Source organism: Lactuca sativa, chromosome 6 (assembly GCF_002870075.4).
Source record: "Lactuca sativa cultivar Salinas chromosome 6, Lsat_Salinas_v11, whole genome shotgun sequence".
NCBI classification, from domain to species: Eukaryota; Viridiplantae; Streptophyta; class Magnoliopsida; order Asterales; family Asteraceae; genus Lactuca; species Lactuca sativa.
Genome location: NC_056628.2, coordinates 61,221 through 70,241, shown reverse-complemented (window position 1 = coordinate 70,241; position 9,021 = coordinate 61,221). Strand labels below are relative to the sequence as shown.

At 37.1% G+C, this 9,021-nt stretch overlaps 1 pseudogene; it reads right to left on the bottom strand.

Moving 5' to 3' along the window:
* Positions 1-253: 253 nt before the first annotated feature.
* Positions 254-7,190, bottom strand: LOC111880994 (uncharacterized; annotated as a pseudogene).
* Between the last annotated feature and the right edge of the window lie 1,831 nt (positions 7,191-9,021).

Here is a 9,021-nt window from a genome sequence, read left to right as displayed (position 1 = left end):
CAAAAGCCAAAAGGAAGCTCTTCATTTAACCAGTACAGACACCAACATCTAAATCCGTAAAAACCAACCGCTTGGGAAAAAAATTAAAAAAAAAAAGACGACACAACTTTTAATACAAAAAGAAAAGAAAAACTTGCGAACACGCAAGCAAAAACTGAATAACCGTGACTACCTTAAATCCCTAATGAACAAGAAAAAAGACATGAGGTTACAAGTTGAGTGTAAATTTAAGAATTTACCCCTTCTGGATATATCACTTGGCTTTTTTCATGAGTGTTTTGGTTCTATATTCACTGTCATCATGAATAAAGCTCCACCAGATATAAGAAACAGGAACCACAATGGCATCTGAAATAGCATGGGCATCCAAAAAACCCTTGTAGGGTGGAAAATCATAAATTTGAAATAAAATAATTAATCCTTCACTAATTGTCACAACCCAAATCTTCCATTTAGATGGATGATTCGAAATTCCAGCCCATACCCCCCAAATCAGTACCTCTGCTACTCCCATTATAGCACAAGCCTTCATATTTAAATCTGTATATAAAAGGTTTAAAAAGTCAAAAAGCTTAAAAAGGTCTTTTCCTTTTTGTATTATGAGGGGAAATGAACGCTTACCATAGTCAAATTGGTAGCATTTTAAATAAAGAATGTGGGTAGTTACAAAGGCAATTAAAGGAGCTGCAACCATGACACGTGTAGCTTCACTTTTTATACTGAAAGCTATTAGTATTGATACTATGAGAGAAAATCCAATAACTACTGCTGTAGATGAGTAATCTAGCTTCTATGTCATTTCCACATCCCTGAAGGCTAAAATGGTCATTCATCATTTCAATAAGAAAACTTACGTTGTTTCTTTTTGAGTTAATATGGACTAATATAAAGGAGTGTTTATTTTTAAGTTAATGATAGCAGAGGCATATTAATCTCATTTGTAAATAGAAGGGTAAGATGGTAATTTACTCAGATTCAGACAGTCCAGAAAAGAAACATTAGTGTTTCTTTTTAATACTAATAGAGGCAACATAATATGTTAAGTGGGAAAGATGGTGTTTTATTGTTTCTAAATAGAAGGGTAAAGTGGTCATTAGTTAGATTCAGACGGTTGAACAACAATATTAAGAGCAGAGAGTGCCACAGACACAACTTCCTGAAATCAAGATTCAAGAATCAAGAATGAATAATTATCAAAGAGTTGATGTAATGTAGAAGAATTTGATGCACCTCAATCCTAAAGGCACGTCTGAGTGGCCATTTTCCATGATATTTGACAGTTGTATCGTCGACTGTCTCTCTTTCTTCTTCCGTAACAAGCATACATTGGAATCTGCAGCCACTGAGACAATCCCATTTTATCCATTTTATGTATAGTGGCTCTTGTAGATACCAAGAATCCTCAACAATCAAGCATATAACTTGAATGCTATTCCATATATTATTTTAGTTATATTTAACGAATTTGTTTTTTATAAAATAAGAAACTGAACATAAAAGTTGTTTAAAATAATCCAAGTAAATCATCATAACTATGATATTTTTATTACTTTTATTTAAAAAAAATGTCATTAAAAATTACACAGATAGAAATGTAGTATTTTTGCAATTTTGCATTCCATTGCATGATTAACTTAATCAAAGGTAAGGTATGAGCATAGTTCCACCACCAGCTGTAAATTAAGAAAATAAATATGAATAAAGCTTTCAAACCTTCAATTGAGTTGTTCACACACAAAAAAGTTTTTATAGTATTTTGCACCCAAACCTTAGTTGAATTGTACTTACATGGTACTGGTTAAGAAGATGGATCAGCTTTTTGACCACAAAAATGCAAGGGATGTAGCTGAGAAGGTAAGCCCGAGTAGCAGTTCAGATAACACAAGTAAGACTGCTACAAAAACAGTAAACTGTAACATAGATAGGTCAAAATTGAACTTATGAAATGTTTCATCCTGCAAACTCTAACATAGATAGGTCAAAATCTTACCTACATCAACTTTAAGGTTGCCTTGTTAGAGAGAACGACTAGAATAGATTTCCCTTTTTGACCATAAAACGTTTTATCCGCATTGTCAATGATCTCATCTGAACAGGTAATTCTTCAGAGGTTAATTCATGTCTCACAATAACACATAAAAGAACAGTACATGAAATCTACCTCAATGTTATTGCTATTGTACATTACACTTCAGATTTAATAAAAACATGTGTAGTTCCTTGCTCAAAATATATAATATAGCATTAAAACACAAGAGTCACTCATTGGGGCATTTTATCAAATAGTTGGTGTTCACCACAAAGTATCCCTAAACAGGCGGTGATTAATTATTCAAAGATTACCAGGTTGTTGTCTTATCTAGTAACAAAGCAACCAAAAATAACAAGTAGTAGCCCGAGTTGTAGGAGCGTAAAGAAATAAAAATCAATTGTGTTTAGAAGATTCAAAAGATTTACAAGCAGCGTAATTCAGAAAAAAAAAGTATTTACTGATGACTATACTAAGATTTGATTACTCATCTGTATATATAAATGCCTGATGGTTCCATCATTGGCAGTGGGTAACAAGTTCACGAAATCAACCACTTTGTAGTCATGAAACCTTGTGGTGAGATTCTTGAGGGTTTCAACGACCCTTGTAGGCTCGAGAGTAACGAGTCGCAGGGTTGTGTTGCCATACCGGGAATCCGTAGCCAAGCTGGGTGAAAGAGTAAGATGATTTAATAAGATAATTCTAAAATAGGAGATAGAAACCTAAATTGCCTTTTAGGTTTTGAAAACGTGAATTCAAGGAGAGGAGGAAACCTTGTTGGGCTTAGAATCCCTAGTTCCGCGTCATGGAGCCCTCGATCGTAATGATTTTGTAAGGTCTATTTTTGGGAGCAAAAAACCCTCAATCTCAACAGTCTTATTCCGCCTTAAGATTTGACAAAGGTGAAAGCTAAACTCTATCATCTCCATTCCATACGATTTCAACCCTTTGTAATAGCCTCTTCAGCTATTCTATTATGTCTCGTGCCCGTCGATCACAACCAAAAACCCTAGCACGTACTAAGTCGATAGAAAAATGAGACGGAATTTTAGAAGAAAATAAAAGACCTCCCGCTACCTACTAAGAAGGAAGACGCACGTTAGCGTTCTTCGTTGTGTGTTGTTTTGATTTATCTATGGGAAATCAGAAACAAACGAGAATCAAGCTTTGCATTCCACACTTCATAGCGATAACTCATGGAATTTGATGTGCACAAAAGTACTCACTAATTTTAATATTTATAACCTAACAAACTTAACTAACTATGCACTTATAGGCAGTGTACCTAGTCATATTACAGTATAGCTTGGGTAAGTCGGGTGTCGATCACAGGGAACGGTGTTCTAATTAATTTACTTACTATTAAATTAGCCTAATTTATTAACAAGTTTAATAAGGGGTTTTATCTGGTTTTACAAGATCAGATGAACTTAAATCAAATTCAATAAATAAAAACACACTCTTGTTTAGTTTGAATCCACTTCTCCCTTATGGCTAACTAATGATTACGGATTATTAAGTTGGTTTTTAGTTGTATTAGTAATTTAGTTCTATCTTACCAATAATTAACTAATTCATGTCAAACCATGTATGTTCACACATAATTAAACACAAAACTAATTATGAATGTAAATATGTTATGTAAGATTTGTTGTATAAACGCAATTATGGTCACAATACACGTTCTCTGGCACAGCTAAGCTTTATTTATTCTAATTACTAACTAAGATTGGTCAATCCCAGCTCTAATAATTCAATGTTCACTAAATCATTAGGTAAACAGGTTCATGCAGTTTAATGGTCACTAAGCTACACAGAACATGCAATCAAGCAATTAGATAGACAAATAATAGCATGCTAGGTTATACAAATCAAACACAAGCAATTTTTACCAACTGAACTCAATCCATAAGCATATAACTATTCATAAGTTCAAAGCTTCATCTAGCTAAACAAGAGTAGCTAGATTCAACTGCTCATCATAGCAACTAAACCAAAACAGCTAAAACTAATGAAAGACATGTTCTTATTTAACTAAAATATAAACCTTTACTTCTTTTGGTGTTGAAAACCCTCTTCCAGAACCTTTCTTTCGTTCTTAATCGTCTCCTGGAACTCTTTTCTTCTGCCAAAAGCTTCTCCCTTTCGTAATAATCAGGAGGGCTTATATAATCCTCAAAAACCCGCGCCACGTCGTGGCCAGATGTGCCACGTCGTGGGCTTCAAGCAATCCGTATCCTTCAAGGAAATCCTCCGCGTCGCGATGTTTATCTTCTGGAACACCCGTGCCACGTCGTGGGCTTCATCGCCACGTCGTGAATTGAGTGTCTATCATGAATTTATTATTTTCTTGTCTTTCAAGCCTCCCATGTTCCAGATTTTGGCATTTTTGGTCCCTCTCTTCGAAAATCCTTTAGATTGACTGAAAATAACAATTGAAAGTCATAAGTATCATTATTCTAAAGATATTACCACTTTATTAATAAAAATGTACTTAAATATTGCCTAAAAATAAGTATAAATATGGCAATATCAAAATACCCCACATTTAGGTTTTGCTTGCCCTCAAGCAAATTTAAACTTAATTATTAATTACTAACACCACACAGAACAATCCAACTCTAGTTCAGCCATTATGCCAAGACCTCAACGCATGCTTTTGTGTCTTAAATTTTCCTAAAGTACCCCCCATACTTTAAATACTCACAATCTTCATAAACACTCGCCCCCTTTTTCCGAACAATGCTCATTTTATGCAACCCTCCGAATCCATCCTCAGAAAACCTCCTTATCCTCAAGATATTTTTAGTTGAGCAACCTAAGCATACATAATCTAGAATTACAATCATTGATACCACTATAGAGCTCTTTTGGAATTCTTCATTTCTTTGACATTTGATCTCTTTGAATTCACCACCTTATTTGATTTGATTTCTGGTATCTTCAACTTTTGAATTTCTTGGAATTTTGATCTTTTGATCTTCACTTTATTTGCTCCAAAATTCTTCACACTTTTCTCGTAATTCTTTCGTTTTTTACATGTACCTCACTTTTTTTTTCTTTTCACTCAAAACCTACATGCTTAAGCAGAGGCGCTCAACCTCAACCTTTATCGGTTAATGATAATAATTTTCCTAGATACATTTCAGGTTTAGGCTGCTAAACATATTGCATCCCTCAAACCAAGCGGGGTTGTGTTTTTGCTCCATGATTTCACTAAAATAAGGGAGGCCACAAATGCAATATAACGTGTATTGGCTCAACTAAACATTTGAACTTTCATCGGATTATCCCAAATAATCCTAGCAATTATAGCTCAAATTATTATTACTAGATTCAATTTATTCAAAATTTTCACTTTTTACTATCAAATTCTATGATTTTCTAGCAACTTACTTTTTCTACCCCTACCCCACACTTATTTCATACAATGCCCTCATTGTATTCATAAAAATAAATCAAAATTAAAGAAAAGGGAGAAAAGGGAACAAACTCCCCTGGGATAGTGGCGTGAGCATCTCCAAAAGTGTGGAAAACGTGCGATTGGACTTCCAAAAATAGAAACTTGGTGTAGAACTGGTTGAATACGTAAATAAACCATGAACATGACTCGAAACTATAATTCTTCAAAGTGGGTATTTGTAAGGAAAAATGTGGGCAATGATAAACTGGGTCACGTCGTGGCAGGTAATTGGCCACGTCGTGATATGGGTTGAAACCGTGAACACCAAAATGCTGAATTTCTTTAAATGGTTTCAGACACTGCTATGCAAATATATTTCCCAACTATAACCTCTCTCCTAATACACCCCACACTTATCTTGAATTGTGTGTTCCGACTCACGACTCTAAGCTTCCTTGACTAGACAAACACGACTCGAAAGTTAACCTTTTATGCTCCTTAGAATTCCAATGCTAATCTGAAAAAAAAAGGACAACCCAAAAGAAATTAAAAAGTAACATCATAGTTTAATAATGTTTTACATCACACACCAAATTCAACATAAAAAAAACTACTCAAAAACAAAACAAAAGAAATCAATCATCATCTTGATCTTGTGCTCCACTTGGCCCTGCCCCATCATTCTGCGGACGCCATAGCTCCTCCCATGTCGGAAAATAGGGATACTGTGGTGGCGTAGAAGGTGGTCGGGTCACACCCAAATGCGAATAAATACCCTCAGTAAGCTGGGTATGGCAAATGGCATGCCCCCGTAGATTATCCAAATACGTTCCCACCCGACTCTGAAAAGGGTCGGTGGGCACTCCCTGTACATACTGCGAAGCAGCACGTTCTCTCTCGACTTCACCTCTAGCCCGCACATTCCGACGCCGCGGTCTGGCTGGTGGTTGCTGTCCCGGCTGCACCTCCTCCTGCTCGTCATCTATCGGGCGGTATAACAAAACGACCCCCGATATTCACCACCGCTCGCATAACACCCAAGACTTGAATGGTCAAGTCTGTGTCCGGGAATCGAGTAAGATTCCTCACAAAGTCATGGGTCAAAATATGATATGACCTAGCCAGGCGAGTAACCAAATGCCCCCCCCCCCCAGTAATCGGGCTCCCAGACCTAGAATTGGCCGCTTTCTTCCCCATGAACCTCGCCAACATATAAGGTAAATCACAACAAACTCCCGGGGTAATAAGAGTCCATAAATAAAATAGATTCTGAATGGGGACTTTATCACCATGATGCTTGTGATTTATTGAAAAAGTGATAAGGCGGTGCAAAAATCGGAAAACAGGATTCCAAATTTGTGACTCACTCGAGTCACGAGTGTTGTACTCATGGTGAGAAATGCCCCGCCAGAACTGCACATCCAAAGTAGCGGGAGCAAAATCTCGAACACATCCAAGCAAGAAAGGAATGAAAAATGGGGATTGCGTCTCCACTTCTGTATAGAGCCCCATACGCCAAGCAAATTCCCGAAGACTACACTCTCGATATACACCACCCAAACGAAACACAAGTGCCCGGTTGTAGGTGAAATCAAGGGTGCGTTCCTCGAAGCATACGGTAGAGAAAAACTCCACCGATAATTCCCGGTACACGGGTTCTTGAATGACAAATAAATTCCTCCACCCGTGACAAGTGAACGAAAATTGATCTCCAACATAAGTCTTCGACCAATAACGTTCCAACTCAGCTACCATTCCCATTCCACCAAGCCATCCTCAATCGATAATTGGGGCTATTGCAAACTCCCTATTATACAGCCATCCAAGCCGATTCTCGTACGTAGTTAGCAACGGTCGGGGAATGTTTTGAGGAAACTGGTATAAGGGATGTATGCTTGCTACATCTATCGGGTTTTCCTCCTGTGGAACAGCTCATCGTGGTCCCATGTCTGCATACAAAAGCAAACCAAAGCAACAAACATCCAAAGCATTAAAACATATTAAATGGGTCTGCCAGAAGTCACGACGTGGCCAGGCTATGCCACGTCGTGGGCCTCATCGCAAACAGCTTCTGGATCGGTCTTTTTATAAGCGATTTCTACCAAAATTAGTGCTTGGGGTTTGTTCCTATGGACATTTAAATGACATGCAATCTAAAATCAACCACTAGATTCAACCAATTTCGTGAATCATACAAACCCTAACCATGAAAACTTGAAATTGGAAGAACTAACTACAAAATAATGAGTAAAACACATACCAAGTAGATTAATTGGCAAGATCTTGTAAGGAAATTGGAAGTAGATTAAGAAATTGGCTGTGGGGTTATGATGTTCCCGTTCGTGCGGCAGTCTCCAAGTGAGGAATGAGAATTATTGGTCAAAGGGTTTTAAGAAAATGGTCCCCCCTGATTTTTAAAGGCCACGACGTGGCTAGCTATGCCCACGTCGTGGACCTTAAGTCTGCTTTATAGTCCCGTGTTTTCATTTCGACCCACGACGTGGCTGGCTATGCCCACGTCGTGGAAACTGCCAAATGCAAAATTTTTAATAAACTCTATCATATTAATTAATTACTTTGCATATCATTCATTATTTAAAGTTCCCCACAGCTAATTCTTTACCAATTATCAGTTTTTAGATGATGAATTGATGTCTTTCCTAAAAGCTAAAAGAAAAGAAAATGCAAACCGAACTCGGGTTGCCTCCCGAGAAGCGCTTCTTTTTCTTGGAGTCTTGAGCTGGACTCCGTGCCTCCTATGTTGAATCTTCGGAAGAGTCTACCACCAGGATCTTCTGTTCCTTGAATCGCCGTTTGTACGCTTGAACTCTCCTTTTATACGCCTTCTTTGAATTTTCCTTTTTAGCTTTTCCATTTTCTTCAAGCTTGCGTTTTGTTCCCTTCGTTTGTTCCTTGCATTCCATAGCATTCTCCTCCTCTTTCACCACTGGATTTGTTACTCTTGAAGTGACTTCCTCTTCATCACTTGTCATTTACTCGTCCTCTTCGCTCACCCAAGAAGGCGGGCTCTTGTAAGCTATGACTTCAATCAAATACGGAACAGATGCCCTTGGTTTTGTCCTCTTGACTTGATGAACTGCCTTTATCTCTTCTTCCATAAGCTTTTCCAGTTCTTCTAGTTCATTCTCTTTATTAATTGTGAACACCTATTCCTTATCTTCTTGAAGGTCATCTTTTATCCCAAAGACTTCTTGTTCATCTCCAACTGTAACGCCTGTGTTTCGGGCTTGCCATTTGTAGCAATGTAATAGTCTAGGTTGACCTTTGTAACCCATTTTGAAGTAATAAGATTGTATTATTTGAGTATTTTGTGTTTTGTGCTTAATTGCTTAATTATATGGTTTGATTAATTAAGAATAAAAATAAGCGTCAAAATTTAAGTGTAAAATAAACTTAATATATTTGATTAATGTTGTAGTAATTGAAACGAGGTTTCCAATTATATATAGAACGCCCAAATCTGACTTCGTATGAGGAAGTTATGATTTATCGAAGTTCCGGCTTAGCGGTATACAGTCTGTTTTACTCGATTTGAGATCGAGCGGTTGTTAGCCGAAGCAATCTA